General features: G+C 40.2%; 1 long non-coding RNA gene across 1 annotated transcript; it reads left to right on the forward strand.

Annotated features, from left to right (window-relative positions):
- Positions 1 to 1,697: 1,697 nt before the first annotated feature.
- LOC308706620 lies at positions 1,698 to 10,283 on the forward strand. Its single transcript, XR_014032055.1, has 6 exons — positions 1,698 to 1,916; positions 2,430 to 2,517; positions 2,902 to 2,989; positions 4,467 to 4,550; positions 7,073 to 7,189; positions 9,677 to 10,283. It is a non-coding gene; the product is annotated as an uncharacterized lncRNA (long non-coding RNA).
- The last annotated feature ends 6,279 nt before the right edge of the window (positions 10,284 to 16,562 follow it).

Genomic DNA, 16,562 nt, shown 5'->3' on the forward strand with positions numbered 1-16,562 from the left:
CTACTTCATCACTAAGTTACAACATTAGCTTTCTACCCATTTTAGAGAATTCTGTTACAAACTCACCCATGTCTAGTTCATGTGTTATTGCTTTTTCATGAGCTAAAAATACAAGGTTTTCCTCTCAGGACGAGAAATCTGTGCATGTTGTGTTTTATTAGGCTACAGAGTGTGGTAACTCTTGATTACAAATCATCATGAAGATTCAAACTTCGCAGGGAGTTTGATTGACAGGCGATCTGACCAATTATAATCCGCCATCTGCGTCCGACAAAGCAGTCAGGAGAGTTAGTAGATTAACGTCGGAGGATTTGAATTTGAAAAACGGAGTTTACTGACGTCTTTCCGCGGTTAAAACAACATTCTTTCTGATGTTCATTTATGTTTATTTAATACTATAAATGAACTAGAAGGAAGAGATGATCGGTTCACCAAGCTATAGCTTTAACTGAGGCTCTACAGCGATCTGTCAGACACATTAAAAAGCCACAAAACGGTATTTATTGTTTAAATTGCGTTAAAAAAATGACCAAATTTGAAAGTTGAGACTTTGTTTCATATTAAAAGTACCCTGCTCTGTCCTGTCGGTCAGCGCGTTGTCAGTGCCCTCTCTGCTCGGCGATGTTATGTTTCACTGCATAGGAACATGGTGCGTGTGCACTGTGCAGCGATTGAAGATTGAACAATTTTGTGATTGGCTGTTATGTGGTGTGGGGCCAAGGTGGGCCAAGCTTCTGATTGGGTGGGCCAGGCCCACCCTGGCCCCCCCGTGGAGCCGGGCCTGGGACCGTCTATCGGCTTGCCACTGATGTGCCGACGGTGGCCCATCCGCGGAAAACCGCTGGTGGCGTGCCACCCAAAAAACGCTGGCAGACCGACGGGATTTTCAGATTGGTCGGGTTGCCGATGGTGTACCGCCGGAGGTCCGACCGTGTCAAGCCGCTGACTTTGTGCCGCCCAAAAAACGCTGGTGGACCGCCAGGTCATTGTTAGCTGGGTAACGTTAACGTTAGACGTCGTCTTTTTGTCTGGTACTAATAAACTCCACTAAAGTTAGCTAAACACTAAGTTAGTGTTAGCTAGTTCATGCTTACAGCTGTTAGCTAATAATGACTGTACCTAACGTTAGTTGTTCGCGGTCAAAACTCCGTGGTGTAGACAGTTTGACGTCGTGATATTAATACATTCAGCCAGGTTTATTAAAGCCAACCAACCCCGTGACGTCACACTTTAGAATACTGCACACAATGGCAGCGCCCTGGCAGCAAAAGATATAGCGGTTTTTCTTTTTTTTCTTTTATATGTTTACATTTGTCATGTTTCTTATATAATTGTTGATTAAAGTGGAAATCCATCTTGTAAATCATGTAAACTTGATTGACTGCTTCATTTCCCCTTTAATGCACACTTGTCTATTTTGACAAATTTTTGTCCAGTCCGTTGCTACGGTTATCACTGTCAATCATAGCAATTTTAGGCGCAACTCGCGGAACAATGTAGCGGATTTACTCCCGGAATAATATTTTTAATTGCCGACTTTGCAAACAGCGGCAAATTTGATGAGAGTGACAAAAGGCTGTAAGGAAAGCGTTTGCGGGAAGCCCTTATATGGAGATGGTTTGGGTGTGTTTTATGCAAATGACTACCCAGATAGCACACGTACGTCGGGCCGACGTTGGCCCAACATCGAGCGTCGGCCTCCCTCCCTATAACATCGCAAAGGCGTCGGCCAGGCGTAGGCAGATCTCTTGTCAGTCAGTGCTCTATTTCCCAGCTCCGTTACGTCGGCTTTAGGTCGGCCCACTATACGGGAGGCCGATGTCGCGTTGTGCTTGTGAACTTTCAAGTCGCTTTCAAACACTGGAGCGGCCGCGGCGCAGAGTTGCCATGGAAACGCCGCGGGACCACTGCGACTGGTAAGCAGGAAAACTCCCTCTCTCGCTGTTGTTTTCAAATTCACTGCTTTCAGGTGATATAAGTCTCTAAAATCACACGGATAATACACACAACTGTTCTTGACACTTCTCTTACTTGTAATTGATACGCTTATGTTGAATATTTACTTTTATAGACATGGCTTTGTGTCTTCGGAAAAAGTCCGTTAGCATCTCAACCGTTTTCAGAGAAGGTAACGTTAGCAGCTAAGTTAAGCCATATAAATTGTCTCTGGTTAAGCTAAGTTAACGTTAACTCGGTTGAGCTTTTGTTTATGAAAGTTTGGGCTTTTAATCACCTCTTATGTGTATATGAGAGGTTTTGTAAAGGTTTTACTTGGAAGTGAGCTAATTTATTTTACACAAACGTAAACATAAACGTATGTAATCGGTGACGTCACTTACATGGAGAACTTACACTTACACAAGTTACATGGTTGAAACTAGATCAATGGTAAACAAATATTGATTAAAAAAAATGTTCTGTGATTTCAGCAGCAACAAAATAACCCATAACAGAGGGAAAGCTCCACGACTTCAACATTTCTGAAGAAAGCTACTGCTGGAGAAGTAGGAAATACAGGTAGGTAGGTAACGTTAGGAAATCCAAAACTAAAGAATTAATTACTGATTTTAGGAAACAGAGGCCCCCTCTTCCCCTTACTATCATAACCTATTGAGATAATACAAGAATACAACCTTGGCACAATAATTGATAGTAAGCTATGTTTTGAATCACACACTGATGCTGTTTGTGCCAAAGCCCAGCAGCGAATGTATTTTTACCGTAGACTGAGGAATTTTAACATTGACCCCACTTTGATGAGAATGTTTTATTCTTGTTTTATTCAGTCTGTTTTAACCTTCTGTTTTATCTGCTGGTTTGGTTCCTACAAAAAACGATTAGAGAGTTAGGACGTGTAGCAAGATTGCAGGCTTTAACTTTCCCCCTCTCTCACACATTTAGCAGCTACTCCAACAGAGTGGCAAAGAAGGCACTATCTATTGCAGCCAAGCGGCAACCTCCCCGTCTCTCTCTTGAAACCAACACGGAAGTGAGTTAAACTGCAATTCATTAACTGGCCGCTTGGCCTGGCTGCAGAAGTGAGTCAAATCTGTATCTCCCTCATGTTAAAATTACCAACTTTACAGCAGAAAAAAAACATGTTTACAGCCTGGTTCTCTCTGTGGCTTTGGTCTATACAGCTAATTTTGCCCTTCATAACAACTGTGAGGGGGGTGAATTTATTTATAACTCATCCGTTTAGTTGATTAATATTTAAATTTAAGGGTGTGGCCACTTGAGTGACAGGTGGATTCCCGCTGATGTCAATGCTAGCTGTTTGTCTGCTGTTACTAGCCGTCACTTCACCTCAGCAAATGTTAGCTGCTGAACTTGCCTTCTCTGCGGTGTTTGTGCTTTTTTTCGGGATTATTTCATACAATTTAATACTTGGGTACAAAGCCCACGTCTTTGGATTCAGTCGTTGTCGTCGAGTATCGTTTGAGAGAACAACCAGCGCTGTATTTCAGTTGTTTTCCTCTGTGAACATGCACTAATGGATGTCAGACAATTCCGTTGCTTTTTGGGGTTTTCAAATTTAAAACGTCAATAAAGGCTCGTTTGTTCTGCTCTCACGGAACAGATGGATTATAATATGCTTATGTACCGTGACCGTCAGATGAAATCATGCAGGCGTCGGCGCTTTCTCCGTCCGTGCAATAAATGCACATCGATCCATGAATGAGCGCGGATTTTCTAGCGCATTTACTTGCACTTCAAAGGCAATATATCTATGGTTTAACGGTTTAACCCATTTGAGAGGCGGCCAAAATCAGAATTTAAAATGGACTGAATAAGCTCTCTACGAACTTGAGCGATGCCGCGCTGACGGACCATGAAAGAGTGACTGACATGTAACGTTATGCACATAAATATCACTGTCACACACAAACACTCTCGAAGTAATACACAGTCTCACTTGTAGCCATGTATTTAACTATTATAATATTTCGAAGGGCAAAAACAGGAACTTTTAATTGGCTTTACATCATCAGCTAACTCGATCACGTCGAGCTAGGTGATTTCAGATAGCCAGGCTCATATCTATGGCCAGGCCAGGCTCCTCAGCTCCACTCACGCCCCGCCTGTTTGCCTATTTTCTGTTATCCGGGAGTGACGCAAGGCCAAGATGGCGACGGATGGCTCCGCCCACTTTAGGCTTCAAAAATGCTCTTCAGAAACCTACGGGTGACGTCACGGACACTACGTCCATATTTTTTTACAGTCTATGATTGCAGCTGACCCTAGTCATCCTTTGTCCTGCCAGTTCAAGCTACTTCCCTCAGGCCGTAGGTACTCCATGCCCAGATGCAGGTCAAATAGATTCAGAAACTCATCTCAGAAAAGCATTTCACCTCTGCTGTAGCTTATATATAATATAGCTTAGCTATAGCTTCTTACTTGTAATAAACCTGCCATTATATAATAATATTGTTGGCTCTGTGACAAATGGTGTGTTGTGTTCCTAGATCCTTCAATGTTGATGCCCTTGCCTCCACCGTAGCAGAGTTGGGCTGATCATCATCTCTAAGGCGCTATGAACCATATGATTAGTAAGTAAAACTTCAAACATACACTAATGTCAAACATACACTAATTGTGTTGGTAAAAAAATTATGTTTTGAAAGAAGTCTCTTATGTTCACCAAGACAGCATTAAAAACAATAATATTGTGAAATAATATAACAAATTTTAAATAACTGTTTTCTATGTGAATATATTGTAAAATGTAATTAATTCCTGTGATCAAAACTGAATTTTCAGCATCACAGCTTCATATGATCTTTCAGAAATCATTCTAATTTGATGATTTGACGCTCAAGAAAAATGTATGATTATTACCAGCTTTCATTTTCTCAAAGGCGTAGCAGAATACCCAGGGCTTGTTTTACACCTATCACAATTTCTAGCCACTGGGGGACCATAGGCAGGCTAGGGGAACTCATATTAATGTTAAAAAACCTCATAAAGTGAAATTTTCATACCATGCAACCTTTAAGTGTTTTCTACCAGTTTTCTATGTGAGGAAAACGCTTAACTGTACATAGTAGTCTATTTTTAATTAGTATGGTGTTTACAGAGTTATCATTTATTTATTTTAATATCACTGTCTATGCGTTAAGTCACGTTCTGCAAGTGCAAATCTCTAAATTCAACTTTGGACTTGTATTTTACAGGGGACAAGTTCTCAAATTCACATCTTTATGCTCTTGAGTTTTGCTACTCTTTTACTTTCATAAATAACCTTCCTGATAATGTTCGGGGCTCAGACACACTCTCCCAATTTAAATCTAGACTAAAGACACAACTCTTTACAGGGCTCCAGACTGCGACCAAATGGTCGCATTTTGCGACCAAAATTTGAGAGTGTGCGACTGAATTTTACACCCAGTCGCACATGTGCGACCAGTAATTTATTTTTTTATTTTTTCACGTTAAACGTGGAAGGGGCGCGTCAATGAATCTGGAATGTGTGGCAGGCCAATGAGTGTGAGAAGAATAGGGAATGGCCACTGTAACTGGCTAATGTGTGGAGGGGGAGGGTCCTAGAGATAATCGAGCGCGCGTAAACGTCCGTGGGAAGGAGACGGAGACAAATATCAATGTCACGGACAGACACAATCGGATGATGATGATTCAGAGTCAGAGGTTTGTAAGGTGATAAAGGCCTGAACCCACTATTTTCGGGAAGACTGGCTACGAGAATTCAGCTGGTTGAGGTACTGTAAGGAGATGAACTCCATGAGCTGCGAATGTTGCAGTGGCTACCCCAGAACTGCGGGGAAAACGAAGTTTGCAGACAGTGCAGGCACTTCGCAGTTTAAACACTCAATCTCAGCCTCAAGCATAGAGTATGCCGTGACATGTTAATAAATAAAAACGAAATGAAAGTGGAAAAAACTGCGCTACTCAGCACTCATTCTGCTTCACAGACCGTTTAATAGTTCGAACCAATAATAGACAGCGCAGAGCTCCTCGCCAGTCGCGGGCCAATCGCGATCACGCGAAACAGTTACATCGTGGAGATCCAGTGAAGAAATCCATTGAGTTCGCGACAGAATTAATAACATTGCTGCGAGATCCAGTGAGAAACATTCAGATTTGACGCAGAATTCTCTGTTATAAACCATATAAGATCAAACAGCGCTGACGTGGAAACCAGGAGAAACATGTGCAATGAGCGAACAAGTTATTGAAGGCTTTAGGTCCACAGATTAGCAACAATCACCTTGGATTTACTGTAGTAACACTAACTGTAACTATGGTATACTGTGGTTATAACAGTAGCCTACACATATTTTTCCAGCACTTCAAAACTATATTATCATATTTAAATGTTATTTTTAATAATGTGTTGACCAAACATTTTTTGTTCATCCTTTAAAGACCTATTTATAAAACTAAAAGTTTCAAGAAGTAGGGAAACTCACACTTATTTAAAAAAAAAAAAAAGATAAAGATTAAATTACTATTGTAAACATAGCTGCAGAGGACGCTTACTGGCTATTTTCACTCCCTAATATATATTTTGTCACTCATTTTGCTTTTGAATTAATATTAAGACATTATGAATGATAATAATTAAAGTTAACTTTATCTATACACCTCAAATTAAGCTCAGTGCTTTGTCATCCCACAGTGCTACCAAATACTTTCTGTAGAACTTAGTGCCGCTGCCCTCAAATGTTAGTCTGGAGCCCTGTGAACTTAAAATAAAACTGCACATTGTAATTTCTGTACGTTAAGGCTATTTATTATCAAAGCATTTGTCAGTAATACAGTTATTTTGGGGGAAAATGTGAATAATTGCATTGCAAGGTGATTTAAGATGTGCCCCTAAATTTTCTGCTTGCGCTCCTAAAATTTTAAGTCAGGGGCTACAGCGCTCCTAATAAAAAAAGTTAGTCTGGAGCCCTGCTTTAGCCAAGCATTCAATTAACACATCTCATAATCTTGTTTTACAGTTAATATGTGATGAAATAGTAAAAAGTGCACATGATCATCTTTTGCCTGAAATAATATGAACTGCAGCTATGCTAATCTTTCTCCTGTTGCTTCCCTGTTTCTATCTCAGGATGCTCAGCAAGTTCACTAGAGATTATAGCAGCTCCAGTTTGGATCCAGCCTCACTTGTGAAGACTTCAGATGATGGCAACTATAGATGGACATAAAAAAACTGCCAGATATTAAGGTGGGGTAAGCAATATTTCAAAAACGCTGTTGGAAACTGTTGATATTTGGAATGAACCCAAACAAACCATAGTAAAAGTGTAATACCATAATAGAAGTGACGCGCATGCGATGCGGCGTGCTCGTTTTTCCAGGCACGCATATGCCACAGCGAGATGAAAACATCTCAACTTTTCAGAATGCCACAAGCGCACCGCAGGTCATGTGACAAAAACCAACCGATCAGCTTTGGCCTTTCCGTAACAACATGGAAAACTCGGCCGAACAGCCGATCATAGCTGTACAGGGCGAGTTTTTATTTCTCATCTCCATAAATATATCTAGTAGTAAAGCTAATGCAAGGGCTAGAAATCAATTAATCCTTTGCTGATACTTCCTCGTCATCATGGAGAGCGCAGTTCATGGTTGCATAGCAACGACAGACGCCATGGGAGCGCAAGAGCTTGTAGAAAGGAGAGAGCGCTTTCCACACGTTTTTAAACGCGATATGTGAACGGCTCCTAATTCAGGATAAACTGAGAATCTATTTGGTTTAAAATCATTTTTGTTTTGTTTAAAATGGAGACCACGATAACATACATCAGAATAACATGTTTCAGTCTATTTAAAAAAAAGATACTCAATTGAATCATTAATTCAAACACTTTTAAAACCAATTAATTCAGTGTCTCATTCATAAACACCTGGGTTGGGTTTCCCGATAGCGTTGTCTCTTAGCATGCTACGAAGACTCTTAAGGTATAACTTAAAGGGTCATTTCACCCATTTGAACATTGTTTTTTATTTAAAGTGGGTCATATATGTAGTCGAAATGTAAAATAATTTTTGAATTTGGTGCCTTCGTGACCGAGAAAAGACAAAAAATAACTTCAGAACGCATTTGTATGAAAGACAACAACTCCCACAATGCACCACATTGCACAGCTCCGCAAGCCACTCCCACTAATCCAGAAAGCGCATATCTGCCTATAAGAGAAATCACTCTTCCGTCTACAAGGCTAGCTACTACCAGAGCTTGAAATTCATTTCACATTCACACAAAATGTCTAGTTAGTTGGCGAACTCATATAGTGCATTACTCCTCGTTTGTATTTCTTTCGAAAAGGTGAATTATTGCATGGTGCCTGGATGTTCAGTCAGAACATATGCGGTGCGAAACTAGTTCTCAACACAAACGTCCGTGTCCTCGTCTGATTCAGAGATTTCGTCCAGGAGAAATTGTCATCGTTGAAATTCTTTGCCGCAGGCGGACTCTATCTCTGTGTTCGTAGCGGTTCGTAGCTGCATTGTGAGATCACCGGCGCCACCAGTCCGCCCTAACTCGAGCCAGTCCGGGCTCCTCGTCCGCGGCAGGCAGGTCTTCTGCCTCGGCTGCTCTTCGCTATAATGCGGCTTGTAAAGGTAGCCACAAACACCTGATTCAAGCATCAGACTTCCGAAATCCTCTTCTTCTATATCATATTGAGCACTCTCCTCCGCTATTGTCATAACTTTACATCTGTCTCCACAGCGCCTGTTAGCTTAGCTTCAAACAAGATGGAGGATATTGCTTTCAGTTTCAGAGAGTAAAGTCCCACCCAATGATCTGTAATAGGTCTGTAGCGTGAGCGCGCCCCACCCTGGGAAAGATGAGAAACTAGTGTCTGTAGTCTTAACAGAAATCCCCCCCTCTAACACTTCCTCCTACAATGACGCAAAATGACGATTTTTGCGTCATTGTAGGAGGAAGTGTAAGAGGTAAATAACAGATTTCTCCCGTCTCAGGGGAAAATGAGAGAGTGTTGCACGACCATTCAATAGTATGACTGGGTTTCTAACAATGCAAAGCTTAATGCAAATGGGTGAAGTGTCCCTTTAACTAAAGGTATACCATTTATAGGCGTGTTCCGGCGTGTATACCTTAGAAAGCTGCTAAAGATATTCCTTCTTACGTGTGACGTTACCCAGTGCTACCCGTGGCGATGCTGCTGAATCTGCTGATATCGATGGCTCGAGAATCAATTATTCACTTGTGCAGGGGCTGCTTCACTGCGTTAACTGAGAAAGCGGTGTTCTTTATAAAAGCAATTAAGAAATGTACGCGGGTTGGGTGAAAATAAACACTGACATTATGGATTCGGATGGCAATAAAATCACAGACTTACCCCTGTAAATGTTTAAAATACCATACGAACCCATGAGAAACAGTTAGCATCTACTTACAATTTAACTGACAGTCTGCTTTCACTGGCCTTTGAAAGCACTCCGCGGACGGCGCCGTCTTTTAGCACAACTATTCGCTGTATCGCTGCCATAGTTTGAGCAAACTCCCCACAACAATCATTCCCTTTAAATAGACTATTAAACCTATTAAACTATTAAATGGTTTGCCAGCTGATGTACCTTTGATTGTTGTTAGATTTTTAATTATATTATCCAGTGTAATGACAATTTTATTCTTAGCTTTAGTCCTAACTGCTTTTTCTCATTGTTTTTCACTCTGTTACAGGTTGCCAGGAAGAATCCTTCTCTACATTGTTGCTGTTCCTTTTTGATCCCTTTTCTCCTGGAGTTCTTTCTGGTGTCATTAAAATGTCTTAACTTGAATTGTGTCTGTTCATTATACTAGAGACAGTTACACACAAAATTAAGAAGATATTTTTCAATGTCAGTATAGCCTACTTTTTTCATATTGGATAGTCAAGTAACTCCAGGGCTGTATATGTACATAGCAGTGGCGATTTCTTTAAGACTGCAAGGGAAGCTCGGCTTCCCTTATAATGTCAAAAAATGAATGGTCAAATATGTACTATTGTATTAACATATTATTGACTAAAATGCGTTAGAAAACGTTCGTCTCAAAGACGAGTTCGTTCAGAATCAGTTACAGGTCGGCTGACTCGATTTCCTTCTCATACATTCCCGTAGCGTCACAGTGCATTTCCCTGTTGAAGCCCAGCTTCCATTGACTTCAATGGGGCTGCTTCGAACAGTTTTTTTCAGCGCTTCGAAACTAGACGGTCATTGGATAAATGCTGCGATTATGTCCCGCCCATGGAAGCTCAGCTTCTCTGGGGGTGAACGGGGAGTGGGCTGGCCTGGACTCCGGGCTTCCGCATGATGATTGGAGGGTCTGTCGAAAGGCTGCGTCTCCTTTTGATTGACAGCGATTTCATACAATAAAAAGTCGCTGATGTTGAAGCTGTTCGAGCTCAGTCCCATCGCGGATTTTTCAAAGATAAACTGCTCAAATCTATTTCTTGGTATTTGCTTGTCGAAATTGCTAGCCAATTTTTATAATACATTTCACACAATTATACATTTACACCTTTATTATATTATTACTTATTATATTTTTTATATTATTATTATTAGTAATAATTCAAAAATAATTATTTAAATAATAAAAAATATATATTATTATTAGTAACATTATTATTATACTTTATTATATTATTATTTATACCTTTATTATATGATTACATTCATTTTTCACAGAGCATTTTCTTGAAAAGGAACATAGAATTTACGTATAAATAAATTAATAATTTTTATGATGTAGGCCGAAAATGAGCTTCCCCTCTTTGAAAGACCAGCAGCCGCCACTGGTACATAGACATTGAGGGGGACAAGTCCTACACTGCAAAACATGCTTTTCTTACTTAGTATTTTTGTGTTGTTTCCAGTCCAAATAACAAAAAATTCTTAAATCAAGAAGCATTTACTAGAGAAGTAAAATGACATAAGAAATTCTATTTTGTTTTCAGATAAACAGAGTAATTTAAGTAATTTTTTGCTTAAAACAAGCTAAATTATCTGCCAGTGGGGTAAGAAAAATTAATCTTGATTCAATTGGAAAACAAGATTATTTTTTCTTACCCCACTGGCAGATAATTTATCTTGTTTTAAGCAAAAATTACTTAAATTACTTTGTTTATCTGAAAACAAAATAGAATTTCTTATGTTATTTTTCTTGATTTAAGAATGTTTAGATATTTGGACTGGAAACAACACAAAAATACTAAGTAAGAAAAGCATTTTTTGCAGTGTATAATTATACGTCAATAATAACAATAGTATGTCAATAGTTAGAAATAGCCAAACTGGAAATTCAATATTGGAAATTCTTGCTCCGCTCTGTTTTTAGGTTGGCAAAAAGGTTTAAAACTTACATTTTAGGCTGGTCTACCTTACAGAGACCATCCAAATAGATAGCCAATCAAATCATAGAAGGCGGGGTTTACTGTTCACAGAAGCAGAGCATGTGTTTCATCAGTTTAACTTTGAAAGAGTGCGAGGTAAGATGGAAGTGTAAAACTACTCCACTTTTTTTTCTTGAATATGGCCATTTTGAGGGATGAAAGTTGCATGTGTTCAGTATCAAAGCTATTTTATCAATTTAAGTCTCGGGGCAATGTTGACTACAGTTTATGTGCTGCTGAGTGAGTGTTGCAGCGCGATCTCCGCTCTGAGTGTGTGTGTGTGTGTGTGTGTGTGTGTGTTCGTAAGTGCGTGCGTCAATGAAAGCAGCGCATGGTGTCTAATGTAAAGAGTAGCCCGAAAGGTCCGACCTATAAATAAAGGTCCTATAAAACCCATGCAGAGCTGCCAAAAGATTTACAGCTTTGCATCGTTCAAACATCGGCCGGAGATCATTTGCGATCAAAGGCCGACGTCGAGGAGACATATTGCCGATGAGCAAACGATCTCTGAGCGACATCGTGCCGATGGAACTTTGTACATCGGGCCAACGTCGGCCCGACGTACGTGTGCTATCTGGGTAACCTCGTGCACGTGGCCGCTCATTTAGAATACTCCGAATTCACTAATATCACAACAAGGTTAAGAACAAATTCATGTGCGTACAAACCATAGACTATAAAAAAATATGGACGTAGTGTCCGTGGCGTCACCTGTAGGATTCTGAAGAGCGTTTTTGAAGCCTAAAGTGGGCGGAGCTGTCCGTCGACATCTTGGCAGCGCGTCACTCCCAGATAACAGAAAATGGGCAAAGAGGCGGGACGTGTGTGGAGCTGAGGAGCCTGGTGCTGAAACCACGCCCCCTAGCTCTACATGATTGAGTTAGCTTAGGCATAGGAGCTAATGCTATGCTACTGGCCTTGCAGTAAAGTGACAGCTGACTTGAAGAAATAAAGCCAATAGTTAAAGTTCATGTTTTTGCCCTTCAAAATACTATAATAGTTAAAAGACATAACTAAAAGTGAGACTAGGCTATGTGTATCGTGATGTGTATCGTGATGCATTATTATTCTGCTAATTAAAAATGTATTATGCAGTAACTTATTGATCTGAGCGTGTGTGACAGTGATTAATGCGGATACATGTCACCCAGCGCAGCATCGCACATCAAGTTCAGTTTCGTAGAGACCTTTATTCAGTCCATTTTAAATTCTGATTTTGGCCGCCTCTCAAATGGATTAAACCATAGATATTACCCAAGAAGTTCAAGTAAATTCACTAGAAAACCACGCTCATTCAAGGGTGTGCATGGACAGAGAGAAAACACTGACACCTGCAGGATTTCATCTGACGGTTCTTTTTATTTAACACTAAAAAGTTAAATAAGCATACATAGTCCATCTGTTCCATAAGAGCAACGGTACCGCAGAACAAGTGTAGTCTCTATAGACGTTTTTAAAACAACTCCAAAAAGCAACGGAATTGTCAGACATCCATGAGTGCATGTTCACAGTGGAAAACAACTGAAAAACAACACTCTCTCGATACTATAATATGCGTGTACGAAATAAGTACAACACGGCAGAGATGCCAAATTCAGCGGCTGGGATTAACTGAGGTGACGTGTCGTGATGCTAACAGACAGCAGACAAACGGCTAGCAGTGACAACAGCCGCAATCCACCTGTCACTCAAGTGGCCACGCCCTTAATTATGCAGAACTTTAAAGCTTAATATAATTTAAACGGATGAGTTATAAAAAAAAAAAACCTTTGTCCTGAAAAGTTGTCCTGAAGGGCAAAATTAGGTATATAGACCAAAACAACTTTTTGCACCAGGCTGTAAACATATTTTTTTTCTGCTGTAAAATTGGGTATTTTAACATGGGGGAGATACAGATTTGACTCACTTTTGCATCCAGTCTCAAGCGGACGGTCGATGAATTGCAGTTCAATTCACATCCGTGTTGGCTTCAAGAGAGAGACAAGGGGTGCTTCTCAATATCCCTTCTCATCTCCTCGCTCCTCCGTCCTCTATCCCAGGGGTTCCCAAACTTTTCCATGCCAAGGCCCCCCAAATACCACTAGGTTCTGGCCAAGGCCCCCCTTTTGCAGGATGTGTTATTGAACCCATCGACAATACTACGGCACGTGTAGAAATAAATAAATAAAACATCTAGGTGAACATCAGATATATATATATATATATTAGGGCTGGGAATCGATTAGAAAAAATTAACTAATTACTTGCACAATTTGCTGTAATTAATTGCAATTAATTGCATTTCCTCCAAGCTTGTAATCATCAATAATTAAAACTTACAATCACCAGAAAAAAGGAACAGAAAATAGCCCTATATTAAAATAATATTAAACATCAATATATCAATGTATTATTCTTTTTCAATAATCAATCAACATAATCAATTTAATTTTTTTTTTTACTAATTATAAAAATAAACTATAGTCCTAAAAAAGCTATTATTACACATAGCATGTGATCAGAGCAGGTCATTTTAAAGGAATAGTTCACCCAAAAATTAAAAATTCTGTCCTCATTTACTCTTCCTCAAGTTGTTCCAAACCTTTATGACTTTCTTTCTTCTGCTGAACACAAAAGAAGATATTTTGAAGAAAGTCGGTAACCAAACGACTGATGGACCCCATTGACTTCCATATAGGAAAAAAAAAATACTATGGTCAATGGGGACCAGCAACTGTTTAGTTACAAACCTTCTTTAAAATATCTTCTTTTGTGTTTAGCAGAAGAAAGGAAATCATACAGGTTTGGAACAACTTGAGGGAGAGTAAATGACAGAATTTTCATTTTTGGGTGAGCTATCCCTTTAACATTGTTGCCCAGCATGAATAACAGCGCAGCAAACAGAAGTCTAGAGAGAAATTTCACCTTATTTGAGCGGACTTGCTTTTCCAGTGCGTGATCGGTACATGATTGGAGCGTTTGGGCCGTGAACGACAGAGCAGAACGCGCAGCGCGCCGACACCTATGGCCGACACACACACACACACACACACACGGAACGGAGAGTGCGGCGGCGCACACGGAGCGGAAAAGACCCGCTCATTAAAGCTGCTCGAGAATGAAACCCGATCCACATATTTTCGGCTTTTTAATAGCAGCCGCAACAGGAAATCATTAAAACGAGGCAAAAAAAAAGTGCTGCGTTAAATGCGTTATTTTTTTAATGCGTTAAACATTTCAAATTAATCGCAAAGATTAACGCGTTAATTCCTCCAGCCCCAATATAGCCTATATATAATAAAACACCACTTTTACCCAAACTGATTAATAAAAACAAGTTTAAATTAATACATTTTCTATAAATATTTTTGTCTTCATTTTCTTTAGTAGGCTATGTCAGAAAAGAAAATGAAGGCAAAAATCCTACTCCAGTTCTTGTTCAAACACACTAACTATACATGCAATATGTGCATTTTAGGTACTTTTTGTGTGAAATCATATTTATTTTGTCCATCAAAAGTGTGCCTTCACTTTAATTGAGCGTGAGCAGCGCAGCAAAAATAGACTCGGCGCCGAAACCCTCCGCTTCACTGCTGCTCACGCGACGCTCCTGCTTGACGCTCACGCGCTGCTCCTGCTCGCGGTGTGAATGCACTCACTGAACATGCACGCCGGAAAAAAAATCGCGCTGCTAGCTCGCGGTCTGAAACGACCGTAATTCACAAGGTTTCCTACATGTGCGTTCTGTGTGCATGTGTGATGCTGATGTTGCGCGATCATGTTATTCATGCGGCGCCCGAGTGCATTTGAATCGGCATATATGTCAGACTGAAAATCACGTGAAAATCGGCCAATTCTTGTCACTAGCCGATCAATCAGTTCATCTCTAAAATATTAACATTAAAAGTATAATGTTAAGATAGGCTATGCAACAAATTATTATAATGTTATTTCATAACAATACTCATATTAGCAAATATTTAATATTTTTTATAAATATATATTTTTTTACTTTTTTCCGCTTTTTTCCCCAACTTGCTGCGGCCCCCCTGGCGCCCCCTGGCGGCCCCCCAGGGGGCCGCGGCCCCCACTTTGAAAACCCCTGCTCTATCCTATGACCCGGAAACCGATCGAGCTCAGCCATCTTGAAGGACATCTCAATTCTCTAATTGCACTGCGAAGAGGTGAGGATCGAGGAGTGAGGAGGCTTCTTGGGGAGTCATGAGCGAGGATACACAGGTGTATCCTTTGCGGAAGAGCTTTATTGACTAAACGTGACGCACGTATAAATTCTCCTCCCCCTTCACATCGGTCACAATAATTTTAATTTATTCTTTACCTTTGTAGTTTATATAAACCACACATCTCACATATTTCAACAGGGTATCTTGCTTTATTTCTAAAATAACTAATACAACATAAGGGCAGATCCTTTGAGTGCAGCTGATAATGCAGTGAAGTTACACTCGAGTGATCAAGTATTCCAATATATAAAAAAGCTTTCATTCGATTCCTCCGTCTTCATTTTCTTTCCTTGCATCCTTCCCTCACATCCTACTGTGGGTGGAGCTGAGACGCGAGGAAAGGAAGCGAGGAAAGGAAACGAGAATGCACAAATGAGAAATGAGAAGCACCCAAGGAGGTTGCCGCTTGGTACGAACCAAGCGTGCCGCACATGTCCTGAAAATGAAGCCAAAGCATCTAGATCACCCCCATGTGGTTGATCCCAGTATAGGTCGTAAACCCTGTGCTCTCCATTTAGTCTAATGGGACATAACGCAAACTAAACAATCAAATTCAAATAAAAAAAATTCCAAAGATGTTTTCTGTCATTTTAGGTAGTTTTTATCACGATTATGTACGGTTAAGTGTTTGATCTTTGAAATAAGTTTGGTCTTAGTTAGTTATTTAATGCTATAAAAACTGGAGTGTTACGTCATGATTAACAGCTGTGATTGACAGCTTCTCAGAGCGAAGTAGTGACTTCGAAGTATGTACTTTTTTGGGGGATTTTCAGGAGGAGATTGGAGCTTCAACTTTAATTTCTATATTTCCATAACTGTTTATTTCACACCGACATAATGAGTTGTTCTGGGGAGTGTGGGTAGGGCTTTGATAATGCGGCTACTCTTCACGCTCACTACTGCACAGACTCGGGTCCCCCGTTTACTACCGCACAGAATCAGGTCCCATATCACCGCAAGATGTCAGCGC

The sequence above is a fragment of the Scardinius erythrophthalmus genome, assembly GCF_964197995.2.
Source record: "Scardinius erythrophthalmus genome assembly, chromosome: 18".
Lineage (NCBI taxonomy): Eukaryota > Metazoa > Chordata > Actinopteri > Cypriniformes > Leuciscidae > Scardinius > Scardinius erythrophthalmus.